Source organism: Sapajus apella, unplaced genomic scaffold, assembly GCF_009761245.1.
Source record: "Sapajus apella isolate SASKATOON/1434 unplaced genomic scaffold, GSC_monkey_1.0 scaffold1, whole genome shotgun sequence".
Lineage (NCBI taxonomy): Eukaryota > Metazoa > Chordata > Mammalia > Primates > Cebidae > Sapajus > Sapajus apella.
This window is the reverse complement of record NW_022436941.1, coordinates 5,271,151-5,285,661: the sequence shown is the minus strand read 5'-3', so window position 1 is coordinate 5,285,661 and position 14,511 is coordinate 5,271,151. Positions and strand designations below refer to the sequence as shown.

Below are 14,511 nucleotides of genomic sequence, written 5' to 3'. Positions count from 1 at the left end.
GGGATCCTTGTCTCCCACTCCATGTGTGAGGCAGCGGCAGGGGACAAGTGTCAGGTTTTTGTGGTGGAGAAAATCTGGAAGTCCTGAATTTATTCCTGAATCAGCCATCTGCTAAGTGTGTTCTCCAGGAGTATGATACATTTTTTAAAGCAGTGGGGGAGGTGAGAGGGTGAAGACTGGTGATTCCTTCTCCACCTCTTCCTTGCTGTTCTTGGAGCCATGCAGAGAGGGGCCTTGGCATCCTGAAGCAGCATGCACCTGGGAGTCAGATCCAGTCTCAGGTTTGGCTCTGCCGCTTTCCTGACCCTGCCCTTTAGTCTGTTTCCATCATGAAATGGGACAAACATGTGCATGCTGTTCACCTGACGACCCAAGGAGTCACTGTATGCACAAGGTCTTATAAACTTAGAGTGACTTGAGACTGCCATTTGCTGATGGTACTGAAGCAGAATCTGAGAACCAGTGTTCAGCTAGGACCAGGCATGCTGCTGCTTTGGGACTTTGATGCAAGGTGGCCCCACAGCTTTCACTCCCAAGCATGGATGGCAGGGAAGCTGGGATGCAGCTTTGGAAGCTGACCTTTGGTTATCAATTAATTAAAATTCGCTGATTGCTAAAGGGGGTGGGGAAGGGAAGGGATGAAGCTGGCACCTGCTCTAATGGGGTGGGTGAGTATGTCCCCTGCCCCCAGCTGCAGCATCCTGGCTTGGCCTCAGAGTCTGACAAATGTCTTTTCTCATAGAAGAAAGGAACGAGAAGGGGGAGCAAGGCTTCAAGCTGAGCCACAGAAGGGAGTACAAGGTTGAATCAGATGACCCCACCTGCTCTTTCCCACCCCTTTGTAAATACTTCAGATCCCAGAAGAAAAGGAGCATTTTCCCCAGGAAAAGTAACCAACCATTCTGGTTTACCCAGGACTGAGGGGATTCCTGGGATGCAGGAGTTTCAGTGTTGAAACAGGGGCAGTTCCAGGTGAACCAGGATGGCAGGTCACTCTACCCGCGAGGTAACTGCCTCCAGATAGTTTATTACTACTGAATTGATTGCTCAGCTGCTCCCTTTATTTACTACAGGAGAAGCAACTTTTCTCCCCCTCCCACCCCCACCCCTAGGAACAGCAGAACAAGGAAACCTCATTTCATCTTAGATTTCTGCATTGCCAGCACTGTGATTGGTATCAAGGAATAGATGATGGATGAAACATGTTCTTTGATTAACTGAAGGTGATCTACATAGGTCACGGTGAGATGTGTTGGAAGATATAAGGCCCATTAAATGCATAATTCATGTGAAAATAGTGAGTTCAAAGGATGTCCATCAAGCTCTGCCTGAAAATAAGTCTGAGATAAAATGGATATGTTTGCTTTTCTTGCCAGAGTTGTAGCCAGTAACTTTGGTATTTGAGGGTTGTAAATGCATGTGACCAGGGCTGTGTGTTCTGGTGGGAAAGGCCTGGATTTGGCAAGTGGATCCTTATTTGAGTCTTTGCTCTTCTACTTATTCACTTTTACCTCAGGCAAGTATTTCACTGTCCCCCATCCTTAGTGTTCATATCTGCAAAATGGGTAACATACTTACCACAAGGTTGCTTTGATGATTAAATGTCACACCACCTATAAAGTGCTTGGCTTGCAGGTGCAGTGTCTCACACCTGTAATCCCAACACTTAAGAGGCCAAGGTGAGCAGATCACTTGAGGCTGGGAGTTCGAGACCAGCCTGGCCAACATGGTGAAACCCCGTCTCTACTAAAAATATAAAAATTAGCTTGGCATGGTAACAGACACCTGTAATCCCAGCTACTCAGGAGGCTGAGGCAGGAGAATCGCTTGAACCTGGGAGGTGGAGGTTGCATTGAGCTGAGATCGTGCCACTGCACTCCAGCATGGGCGAAAGAGGGAGACTCTGCCTCAAAAATAAATAAATAAATAAATGAAGTGCTTGGCATGATCCCTGAACATAGTAGAGATTGACACCATGAAATCCCTCAAATCTTTCAGGGACCTTAACTTTCGCTTTGCTTATACAGCTAGTGCTCGACTTATGACCACGATTGGTTCCTACAGACCGGTCGTAACACGATTTGGTCATAAGTTGAGTAGGCTATATGTACAGTACTGTGAAATGATGTTATAAAAATCTTTAAGTCATATTTTATCATAATTTTCTTTCGTTATTGTTATATATCATAATTTTCTTTGTTCATTTTATGCCATTTGTATCATGTCTACACCATTTTGTTTCTTATTTTTACATTTGTCAGGTTTAAGTAAAACACTGCATTACCAGTACAACTGGTTTAATATTTGCAAAACATACAAAATTACAAAATACAGGTGTAAAAAATACCATAGGAAACATTTTCCCAATTGCAAAACATATCAAAATATATAAACATGTACAAAACATTTTTTTGGCCGCTGGTGCTTGGCTGCGGATTGTTGATGTCGTCATCTGAGGCAGCAGTTGGGGCTACCGGAGTTGGTTTTTTCATAAACATGGTGAGCTTTGTCTGAATTGTATGTTTCTTTTTTTCTTCATAAATTTCACGATACGGACGAAACACATCGTGCGCCATCCGTTCAATCCTTGCAAATTGTTCGATGTTTGGGTCCATTGCTTCAAAATGTATAAGAAGTTTATTGGGAGGGGTTTGATGAAAAATATCCAAGACACAAAACACAAATTGCTGTACCGAGTCTGGGATAACAGTTGAAATGGTGCACGCGGAGATGGTAGTGCTGCCGGAAGCTGGTCCGCGCTGTCGTACGCCCAGCTGGGCAACGTTTGTGCTGCCAGACGCGGAGCAGCTGTGGCTAGCGATTGTGGTGGTAAAGTCGAATGGTCGTAAGTTGCATAGATCGTAAGTCGATCAATACCTGTACATGCTTTTCTAGCTTTTTGTTCTTAGCATATTTTATAATATTTGTTTCATGCAGTGGAATACACTTAAGATATACATAAGTTACAACATAAAACAAGCACCCAGAAACTTATCACCCAACCTAAGATCTAGAGCAGGGGTCCCCAGTCCCCAGGCTGTGGGCCTATACTGCTCCATGGCCTGTTAGGAACCAGGCCGCAGAGCAGGAAGTGAGTGGTTGAAGCTTCATCTGGATTTATAGTGCCCCCATCACTCGCAATGCTTCCTGAGCTCCGCCTCCTGTCAGATCAGTGGCAGCATTAGATTCTCCGAGGAGTGCGAGCCCTGTTGTGAACTGCACGCATGAGGGATCTAGGTTGTGTGCTCCTTTTAAGAATCCAATGCCTCATGATCTGTTACTGTCCAGTTGCAGGAAAACAAGCTCAGGGCGCCCACTGATTCTGTATTATGGTGAGTTGTATAATTATTTCATTATAGATTACAATGTAATAATAATAGAAATAAAGTGCACAATACATGAAATGCTCTTGAATCATCCTGAAACCAACCCCCGACTCTGGTCTGTGGAAATATTTTCTTCCATGAACCTGGTCCCTGGTGCCAAAAAGGTTGGGGATCATTGATATAAAGCGTTCATTTTCCAGGGCTGCCATAACAACTACCACAAACTGGGTGTCTAAAAACAGCAGAAATTTATTCTCTCACAGTTCTGGCCAGAAGTCCAAAATCAGGGTGCCAGCAGGGCTTAACTCTCTCCCAAAGGCTCTGGGGAAGAATCCTTTCCTGCTTCTCCCAGATTCTGGTGGTTCCTGGAATCCTTGTGGAAGCATAACTCCAATCTTTGCCTCTGTCTCCACTTGGCCTTCTTTCCTATGTCTGTGTCTAAAACCTTCTGCTTCTATTTCTTAAAGGAACACCAATCATTGTACTTAGAGCTCACCCTACATTAATTACAACTACAAAGACTCTATCTCCAAATAAAGTCATATTCTCACTATGAGGGGTTCAGACTTGGAAATATCTTTTTGGGGGCACTCTTAAACCGACTATGATCATCATTACCAATGGGTATCCCTCTGCCCCTGCTTTTTCCATTAATGTTATGTTTCTTAAGAGTCACTCATGTTGATATAAGTCGCTGTAGTTCATTCATGCTTAATACTCTGTTGGGTACTGATACCCCAATGCATTTACCCATTCTCCTAAAAATGGACATTGAAGTTATTTCCACTCTGAGGCATCATAAACAATGCTTCTTTATCTCCTGGTGCTCAAGTACAAAAGTTTATCTAGAATGTAAGACTAGGAGTTGAATTGCTGCACCCAGGGTAATAGATGAATAGCATTTTGTAGGATCATGTTGAATTTTTTTCCAAAGTGATTATATCAATTTGCATTCCCATAAGTCAAGTACAAGATGTTCAAAGTAATTTTTTAGTCCAGGAAATGTAAACACTTCAGGATTTGTCTTCTCTGTGGCAAAGAGCATTAAATGATAAAATCTCATCTCTCCTGATTTCTTCTCTATAGCAGATTATTTCTGGTGGGTCTCTGCCCATGGAGAGAAAGTGCTAGACCCTGCAGTCTCACCTGCTTCTGACTGCTTAGGCCCCGCCTACTCCACAAATCCATCTTAATGGGTCATTAGAGGTGCCTGGAAACTGTAATTATGGTATAGCATTTCACAGGCTTACAATTGAGGGCTGTGTTTTCTAGATGCCCAAGTGAAGTCTATTGTGGATGATGCATCTCAGAGAGTTTGCACCCAATATAGTCAATAATGAATATAAAAAAAAGGTGCTTGCCTTTGGCATGAGGGACCTCTTACTGAGGGGAGTGATATAGGCATCCCCTAATTGGTTGAAATGACATGTATCAAGGCTGGTGGAGTGGAAGGTATGCTGATGCCCCATGAGAGTCAAAGTAAAATTGTGTATTCTGGGGGGCTTTTTCTGCAGAGAGAAGGGGGACAAAACACCATTTGTCCCAGTTAGATCACGGAGATCTCACTACAGGGACAGAATATGAGCACAATAAAGGGTCCTAATAAATCCTCCTGACTGATAGGGAAACTGAGACCCAGAGAGAAGATATAATCAGTCCCTGCTGTAAATGTAGGGCCTTAGGGAGAGCTGCATCTTGTTTTGAAAGCCTAGCTAGCTGTCTTAGCTTGTCTTCTCTGAAAGCATAACCTGGATCAGGGATTCTTGAGCAAGTTATTTATTAAATGAGTGCTTCCAGGTAAGACCTATACAGGATATGTCAGGGGAAGAAGCTGGGAAAAGTTGTGGGTTAAGCCGATGTCCAGCTTTAGTCTGATTTCTTTTCTTTTTTTTTTTTTGGTCCTCTAGAGAAACCAGAAAAGAAGGCTGATCTTATAGTAGGCTTCTTTAGAGTATGAATAGCACCTTGAGATTGTTCCACCATGTACCCTCATTTGTGAGTCATTGGCTGTAGGCTGCCCTGAGGGAATGGAGTAACCACCCATGCGTTCCCTTGCCCCTGCAGCTGAAGGCAATTCTGTTAGCAGCCAATACTCACAGCAGCTGATGCGATTATTATTTGTGTTGGGGAATGGTGTGTGGTCTGGGGATGAGGATTTGATTTGTGCAGATTCTACTGATCACCATCTAATACCAACTCACACTTTTGACATCACCTCCATGAGAGTAGGGATCAGAAATGCAGAACTAGGGAATTAAGACAAATGTGCTTCATCTCCCCCTTCCTTTTTATTTATTTATTTTTTTCTTTTGGGACAGAGTCTCACACTGTTGCCTGGGCTGGCGTGCAATGGCATGCTCTCAGCTCACTGCAACCTCTGCCTCCCAGGTTCAAGCGATTCTCCTACCTCAGCTTCCCAAGTAGCTGGGACTCTAGGAGTGTGCCACCATGCACACTAGTTTTTAGTAGAGATGGGGTTTCACTATGTTGACCGACCGGTCTCGAACTCCTGACCTCATGATCTGCCCACCTTGGCCTCCTAAAGTGCTGGGATTATAGGCGTGAGATACCTTGCCTGGCCCATCTCCCCCTTCTTTCAGAATGTGTCACCTCCTGTCTGCAGCAGACGAGGTGGTGACACTCTGTTGGTGCATAACTTATTAGACTGCCTTGCCTCCAGAAGCTCCATTTTTCTCCTTCTCTTGGGCCAGGGAGTTCCCTGGAAGAACTCTCTCTCTAAATTGTGGGGAGACCCAAGCAGGCAGGGCCGCTCTCTTTGGGGGTCTTTTGGGACATTGGTAGGATGTGGCTAGAGCAGCAGCTGAGACTCTTGCAGAATTCAGGAAAACAGAAACTATTCCCAGGATGTCAGACATAGGGAAAAGGTACCAGGGAAGGGGGATGCAGACTAAGTGGGGACTGGAGCTATTGTGATTTGGATGCAGATGATTTCTTTGGCCCATAGGCTGTTAAATTACTTGGGTGGAAAGGGATATAAGCACACCGGAGGTGAGAACCAGAAGGTGTTAGTCCACCCCTCACCTCACACCTATTTCATCTCTGTTCCTCTTTTCCTGACTTTGCATCCCTTATCAAAAGGCCTAAAAGGGAAGATGGGCAGGGACCGTGGTCATCCTGCAGGAGATGCCATCAGACTGCAGAGATGGACTGGGGTTGGGATTCAAAAGGGAAACATTCTGTTGCTGTGATTCCTGCTCAGAGGATGACGTCTCTTTCCAAGAGGGTCCCCAGTAGAGTCTGGCAACAGAGGAAGAAGGCAAATTAGTTCTCTCCCCTTCCTATCCTGTTGGTGTCTTTCAGCTCTGCCACTGGCTTTGCTCACAACAGCTGCTGAAGCCACTTGCTTCATCCCACATTCTACACCCCTCCTTCTCCGCAGCCATCTGCTAGAGCACCTTTGTTTGCAGAGCACTTAACCTGTGTCCTACAATGAAGCTTTCTGTTCTGACTCCAGGAAACTCTTGGGTGCAAATCAGGAGCATTTAAACTAATATTTATGAAGCTGCCATCATCTGGCCTGGCTGCATTGGTGCATGCAAAAGCCTAGGATGCCCCCTAGTAAATGCCACTAACATTCAACTCAGTACCCTTCCCAGAACTTACAGCTTTGGTGTGCCGAGGCTTTCAGGACACTTCCAGAGCAGCAGCTGGAGAAACCCTGTTCAGGGTAGGTGGAAAAGCCTATACCCTGGGTGATGTTGTGACGACAGGGAAGGAGGAGGAACAGCAAGGGCTTTGGACTTCTTAATCATTGGGCTTCAATCTCAGGAGTCACCTGCGACCACAGATTTTCTGGGTGGGAAACCCCTATTGAATGCTACCGTGGGAAACTCACTGTGCTAGGTGAACCAGGAGGTTAATTGCCATGTGCGAGATTGTGCGAATCAGGGAGAGAATGTGGGGGGGCACGTTAGACCTCCTCAAGCCCATAGGAGGGCAAGGCAGGTGGTGTGTGAGCTCATGGCTGGTGCCAGCTACTTGGTCTGACCTGGTCATGTCCTTGGTCACCACCCTCAGGGCTGGCCTCACTGGGATGGGCTGGCCCTATCATCATTTTCCTTTTTCTTTCTCTCAAGGACATAGCCTTCTCAGTCAAAAATGAGCTTAAGGCCAGGCACAGTGGCTTGCGGCTGTAATCCCAACACTTTGGGAGGCCAAGGCAGGTGAGTCACTTGAGGTCAGGAGTTCGAGACCAGCTTGGACAACATGATGAAAACCCGTCTCTACTAAAAATACAAAAATTAGCTGGGTGTGGTGGCGGGTGCCCGTAAGCCTAGCTACTCGGGAGGCTGAGGCAGGAGAATTGCCTGAACCTGGGAGGCAGAGGTTGCAGTGAGCTAAGATTGTGCCACTGCATGCCAGGCTAGGTGACAGAGACTCCATCTTGCAAAAAAAAAAAAAAAGCATGAAATCTTATTAAAAGAAGGATATAACATATCCAAAGAGATCTATGTTAAAAGAAATAATAGACCTAAATATAAAAGTTAAAATTATAAATTTTCCAGAAGAAACCTGAATATTTGCAATCTTGGTATAGGCAAATATATCCTAGATATGAAACAAAAGCCTGAATGATAAAAGAAAAAGGGTAACTTGGAATTCATAAAAATTAAAACTTTCTGCTCTTCAAAAGATCCTGTTAAGAAAATGAGGCCAGGCATAGTGACTTGCACCTGTAATCCCTGCACTTTGGAAGGCCGAGGCGAGCAGATTACTTGAGCACAGGAGTTTAAGACGAGCCTGCACGACATGGCAAAACCCCATCTCTACTAAAAATACAAATATTAGCCAGGCGTGGTGGTGGGCACCTGTAATCTCAGCTACTCAGGTGGCTGTCGGGGGAGAATCACCTTAGCCCTGTAGGTTGAGGCTGAAGTCAGCTGTGACTGTGCCTCTGCTCTCCAGCCTGGGAGACACAGTGAGAGCCTGTCTCAAAAAAGGAAAAAACTAAAATAAAATGAGAAGACAAGCCACAGAATGGAAAGTAATGATTGTGATAAGTATGTCTGATGAAAGAGCTGCATCTAGAATACATAAATGGCCTTCCCAACTTATCATAAGAAGACAATCTACAAATAGGCAAAGGAAAAAAAAAAGTAAGTGGCAGGAATTAACCCTGATAAAAATTAATAATATGTAACATGAATTTTGTTTCAGAAATATACTTCACTAGTACTTTGGTTTTTTTCTTTTCTGTTATCTCTCTCATAGTAGTGTTTGGGATTAATGACTATCTACCACATGGGATGCATTAATCTGATTGTATAAATGGGCAAAGAACTTGAACAGGCACTTTACAAAAGAAGATACATATAAATGGTCAATAAGCAAAGAAAAGAATACTCAACATCATTAGTCATGACGGAAATGGAAATTAAAACCATAATGAGATGCCACCACATACACACTAGAATGGCTAATGTTAAAAAGAATGTGACAATCGAGTCTGGGCAAGTATTTGGAGCAATTATATTTTTCATGTACTGCTGGCAGGAGTGTAAAATGGTACAGCCACTTTGGAAAAGGGTTTGGCAGTTTCTAGCAAAGAAAAACATACACTTATTATATGGCTCAACAATTCCACTCTTAGGTATTTTCCCAAGAGAAATGAAAATATATGTCCACTCAAAGCTACTCAGGAGGCTGAGGCAGGGGAATCACTTGAATCCGGGAGGCAAAGGTTGCAGTGAGCCGAGATCACACCACTGCACTCCATCTTGGGCAACAGAGCAAGACTCCATCTCAAAAAATAATAATAATAATAAGAGTTATAAATGTGTGTTCATAGCAGCCTTATTCATAATAACTCTAAACTAGAAACCAACAGGTTTCACCAACAGGTGATGGATAAACAAATTGTAATATGTACATTTAATGGAATGCTACTTAGCAAATAAGAGTGTGAACTACTGATGTACATGAAATGACTAAATCTTCAAAAATTATGCTGCATGAAAGGTACACAAAAGATCACACATTGTGTGATTCCACTTATATGAAAATCCAGAACCAATAAAACCAAAGTGGCAGAAAACAAATCAGTGGGCACCTGGAGCCAGGGGAGGAAGAGAATTGAATGAAAGGGGATGTGAGGGAATTTTCTGGGGCAATAGAAAGGCTCTGTCTTGGCAGTGATGGTTGTTAAATGGGTATATTAATTTGCAAATTATCAACAAACTGACACTTAACGTGTGCATTTTATTGCCTGTAAATTATACCTCAATAAAGTTATTTTGACGCAAAGAGGAATGTGATGCTTTAGGGTGATGGAATTAAAGATAATTTTTATTTTAGTCTTTATGCTTTTCTGTATTTCTAAGTTCTCCAGAGTAATCTTGTCACTTTCCTTAAAAACCAAAAACAAAAACAACAACACTGCCACTGTAAAAATGTTCCCTCTGTCTTGGAAGCCTCAGCTTTGGAAAACTAGCCAGTGCCTCAGCTGGAATGAATGATTCCCCCTGTTCTAGGTGCTCATCGCCCTTGTTGGTGTCACTGCTTAAGCCATTGCATTTGGCCTTGGGCTAGTGTTACTACGTGTGTAGTTAGTTCCTTGTCCTGTGGGCACCCAGCAGTATGAGGGTTGGGCCTAGCACAGAGCTCCAAACATGGTAGACAGCTATTCAGTGTTTGCCAGATTAAATTGGGATTTGTCAGACTATTTGGGTGGTGGCAGGGAGGCTTCTTGCATTGTTTAAGGGCTGTCATGACGTATAAAGCAGGGTCTAGAGCATTGAGAGCTTCAAGTCCAAGCTCTGCCAATTACTATCCCCATAACCTCTGGCAAGCCCCATGAACTTTCTGAGACTCAGTATTCTTTCTGCAAAGGTACCAATAGTTCTCTGCTGTGAGACCTGAGTAGCATAGTGTTTGGCACACAGTAAGTATTCAGTTAGCACTGGCTGCTATTGTAATTATCATGGCTATAGCAAATAATAGTATAAATTGAGGGGACTACCCAGATGGGAAAGTGCTAAGAAATACACAGGAAGGGCATGATGGCTCTTGCCTGCAATCCCAGCACTTTGGGAGGACAAGGGGGGGAGATAGATCTCTTGAGCTCAGGAGTTCAAGACCAGCTTGGGCGACATAGTGAAACCCCATCTCTAAGAAAAAAAACAAAATTAGGCATGGTGGTATGTACCTTTAGTCCCAGATACTTAGGAGGCTAAGGTGAGAGGTTGGCTTGAGCCACAGAAACAGAGGTTGCAGTGAGCCGAGATTGCACCACTGCACTCCAGCCTGGGCAACAGAGCAAGACCATCTCAAAAAAAAAAAAAAAAAGTAAAATAAAGAAAATAAAAGAACAGCAACAGAAAAAGAAATACACAGGTAAATAGAGCTAAAGTTTTTTCCCTGGGAATGACTGTCATTCCAATTAGCGGGTATGTCATATCAGTATTTAAAGGCCAAACGAGGGTACATGTGGACACAAAGATGGGAACAGTAAACACTGGGAATTGCAAAAGAGGGTCTAAGGAGGGAGGGAAATTAGGGTTGAAAAACTGCCTGTCAGGTACTGTGTTCACTACCTGGGCAACAAGATCGTTAGAGCCCAAACCTCAACATCACATGATATACCCAAGTAGCAAGCCTGCACAGGTAACCCCTAAATCTAAAATAATTAATTAATTAATGTACGTTATTTTGTGCTACAAAATAAAAAATAAAGGCTAATTGGAAATTAATTTTCTTTCACATGAATGGTTTTTGAGAAAGTTAAAACCATTTCCCAAAGAAGCAGACGTCCGGAAAGGAGTTTGGATTTTGCTGGCTGTGCTCTTCATTCAGGTATCAGGTGGCAGCCGGGGCTTGGTCTGAAGGAGGCTGGCTTTCTCTGAGTGTTTGCTGGAGCCGGGCTGACACAGATCTGATAGAGGTTGTCAGATCTCTGAAGAACAATCGACTTTCTAAGCAGAGCCCCTTCTCTGAGCCTCCCGGTGCTGCGTTACATTTGTAAATGCCAGCGCGCTGCTAAGCACGTCCCCGTGAATAGAAGTGTTTTGATGTTTTGTTTTTGGTCGGAGATTGAAGTCCAGTGTCTTGGGACCCAGTGACTTCAGCTGACCTTCCTGCTACATGGACAGGGCTAAATTTCAACCCCTGGAGGCTTCTGCACACAAAACCTCATGCCTCGCAAGGGCAGGTGCAAGGAAACCCGGTGGAAATCTGAAATCTTCGCCGCTTCAGAGACTCGAGCTCACTTCTGTCAGAGGAATTAGGTTTCACAAGCCCCTTTTTTATGTAGAAAGCATATTATTAGGGGAATCTGGCTGGGCGACTTATTAAAACTACTGCCTATAGGAAAGAGAAAGCCATAATGCCTCAGGACATTCAAGGGTTAATGGTGTGACTTTTCTTTCTTTCTTTTTTTTTTTTTTTCTTGCCAGAAGGGTTGATTTTTAATTACGTGTATATACGAACTTCTCTGTTTTAACATTCAACATATTCAAGATTAATTCTAGAAAGCTGCTATAGCTGATTTATAAAACAAAATGATTTAGGCTCAGAGAGAAAATAGGGACAGTTTTATGTAGTCTCTCCCTATCTACCCTCGCCCATAGCATCACCAAGTTTTCGCTTTTTTCGTTTTTTTGTTGTTTGTTTTTGTTTTAGCTAATGCCACAATTGAAACCTCTACTAACTTAAACATTGACACTAAAGGCAGGAATTAAGAAGTCATTTTTTATGGCTTTTAAGCACTCGAATGCTTTAGAACTCCCTTGAAAATGCTAGTGAACAGGTCTTATTCCTTTGGATGTTGCTTTGATTTGAATCTTGGTGAAATCTAGATTCCCTATTAAATAGATCCATGCTAATTCTGGAGAAAGTATGATTTAAAACCTTTAGCAACTACTCTATTGATTTGAATCTTGGTGAAATCTAGATTCCCTATTAAATAGATCCATGCTAATTTTGGAGAAAGTATGATTTAAAACCTTTAGCAACTACTCTATTGACTCTGGAGAAGGGGACTTTAGTGTGTTGCTGTTTGGGCTAGAGAAGCATTTCAACACCTTTCTGCAAACTAAGATGAAAAACAATGAACGAAACCTACAAATAGAAATCTAGTAAGGCAGTTCTATCATGTAGGAAAACTGTTTCCCAAATGTTTTCTACACTGACATAAAAGATACGTTACCCGGTTCTTCCACATTCAGTGTATAAAACTCAACTTTAGACGTGTATGTGCAGAGATTTGTATGTCCAAAACCATCCATTTGCATGGAAATCTTACATTGCATTGCTTTGTGTCATTCTGGCTTTGATCACTGCTGGAGGGCTGGGAGGCCCAGGAGCTCAGCACTCTAACTCTTCCATGACTTCCATGACAATTGTCCGTGGGCCCGTCAGGATCAGATTGCTCACGGTCCGGTAGTCTACATGCAGGACATTGAGCCCATTGACAGAGACGACAAACTGACAGACCTTCATTTCTGCTGTGGCTGCAGGGCCACTGGGGTCAACAGCCTGGATGTGGCATAGCTTAACTTCTTCACACCACAAAACCCCAGCCAACCGAGTCACCAACAATCATGAATGTCTTCCTTGCATACAGAGCCCCGGGTGTAAGGAGTTCCTCAGACGTGACGGGTCTCTACAGCACGGACTTGGGGTTGCAGAGCACAGGGGGGCTGCTGCTGAGGGTGGGGCTGCTGCAGAAGTTCTCGCTGCTGCTGCAGCCGCTCATACTGCACCTCCTCACTGCAGACGCGATCTTGATCTCCTTACTGGGGCTCACTGACATAAAGCTGGTAGATTTCCGACTGTCATGGCTCTGCTTCCTCAGGCAGAAGGGACTGTCATGAGTTTCCTGGGAGGAGGAAGACTTTTCACTGATCAGCTCTATCAGTCTCCGCCTCCACCGGAAGTTCATTCTGAACCGGTAGAGAAGATTGCTGTCCACAAATAGGTGCTTGCTGGACACATGCTGGATGATGCCATGCTCCATAAGCTGATGGCAGAGCTAATCTGCCTCTTTCCTGGTGGTGGCCTCACCTTCCTGAACCAGCCAGTCCAGGAATTCAGATTCCATGAAGGTGCACTCATACTTGACCCCTTCCTCCTCCCTGGGCTGCAGAAGTGTGTTTTCAGGGCTCATCAGCTTTTCATACAGTCTCTGTCCCCTCATAAAGGCCTTCACTTCGTTATCCAATGGGAAGGTGCTGTTATCCTTTCTAAAGCAGTAGGAGAGTTTGACATCCTTGAATTCCTTATGCTCATCACACACATGGTGAATAATGGTCTGCTAATTTCTGCGTGAGTGTAATTGCCATCTCTCTGTTGGAAGCCTCTTTGTGTTCAATCAGCCAATCAGTTCTTTTGTGACAAAACAGTTTGGGTAGGTCTTGAGATGATGACGTCTATCTTTAATAACCTTTTCTTCATGCAGCCTGAGCCGTAGCTGCTCCCCGGTGACCAAGACCTCAGCCATGCGCTCCAGCTCCCTTTGCTGTGCCCCGCCACTCCTGCTGGTGCTGCTGTCACTGCCAGCACTGCCGCCCTCTTCCATGGTTGAAGCCGCACCGCTACCACTGGCTCCGCTGTCCGCTGAGGGTTTGGGTGTTTGGATCAGTCTCTGACTTTTATTTCTAATAACTCTTGCAGTATCTTTGCAAGAGAACTGCTTGGCCAGAGTGACTGACTTCTAGATGGAGATGACTCTGATATTTTAGGTCTTGCTGGTTTTGGAAAACATGTTTTCCTCAAAACTTGTATTGCTGTTTTGAAATCAGCAGAGACGTTATATTTCAAGTGTTTTAATTGAGTAAGCAACTTTATAAAACCTGTAACTTCTCCCTCTCACCATTTCTGAACTACTGTTGACATCTCTCTCTAATTCCTCCAAACTTGGGGTTTTTTTTTTGTTTTTTGTTTTTTTTTTTTTTTTTACACAGCTAGTATTTGAATCATCTTGATCCTGTGGATATAGTTTGCAGTCTCTTTTCCCCCAACCTTTTATTCAAGCTATATAGTTTATTTAGCTGTCATAGGTGCTTTTTGTGGGTAACTTTTTTCATGATGATATTCTACTCTTCTCTATTGAGTAATTCCTCCAGGTTTGAGTACTTAAGGATTTGTTGTGGTTGCTATAAATGGATTTTTGGTTGATCTTTGTTTATTGAGGTTTTCTTTTCTCTTTCCATATTTCCTTTAGCTACAA

At 43.7% G+C, this 14,511-nt stretch overlaps 1 pseudogene; it reads right to left on the bottom strand.

Annotated features, from left to right (window-relative positions):
* Positions 1-12,548: 12,548 nt before the first annotated feature.
* On the bottom strand, positions 12,549-13,860 carry LOC116529212 (annotated as a pseudogene).
* Positions 13,861-14,511: the final 651 nt, after the last annotated feature.